This window comes from Geospiza fortis, unplaced genomic scaffold, assembly GCF_000277835.1.
Source record: "Geospiza fortis unplaced genomic scaffold, GeoFor_1.0 scaffold1397, whole genome shotgun sequence".
Classification (NCBI taxonomy): Eukaryota; Metazoa; Chordata; class Aves; order Passeriformes; family Thraupidae; genus Geospiza; species Geospiza fortis.
In genome coordinates this window covers 13,043-13,393 of record NW_005055086.1, presented here as the reverse complement: position 1 = coordinate 13,393, position 351 = coordinate 13,043, and positions in this window count along the sequence as shown.

Genomic DNA, 351 nt, shown 5'->3' with positions numbered 1-351 from the left:
CGGGGCGTTAATGGGAGAGGAACCGGGATAACGGGAACGGGGATAACGGGAACGGGGATAACGGGACGAGAACGAGGATAACGGGGGAGGGTTAACGGGTTTAACAAGCGGGGAATAACGGGGCCGTTAACGGGGGATTTAACGGGAGGTTTAACGGGCGATTTATTGACGGTAACGGGAGAAATTACCGGTGGTCCATAGGGTTAACGGAGGAGTTACCGGGAGTAACGGGGGAGGTAACGGGAGTGATGGGAGGTAAATACGGGCGCACCGATCAGAACCCCGGCGGTGCCAGGGGAACGGGGAGGAGCTGGGACCCGGGAACGGGGGCACCGTTAAAGTTCCGGTAAC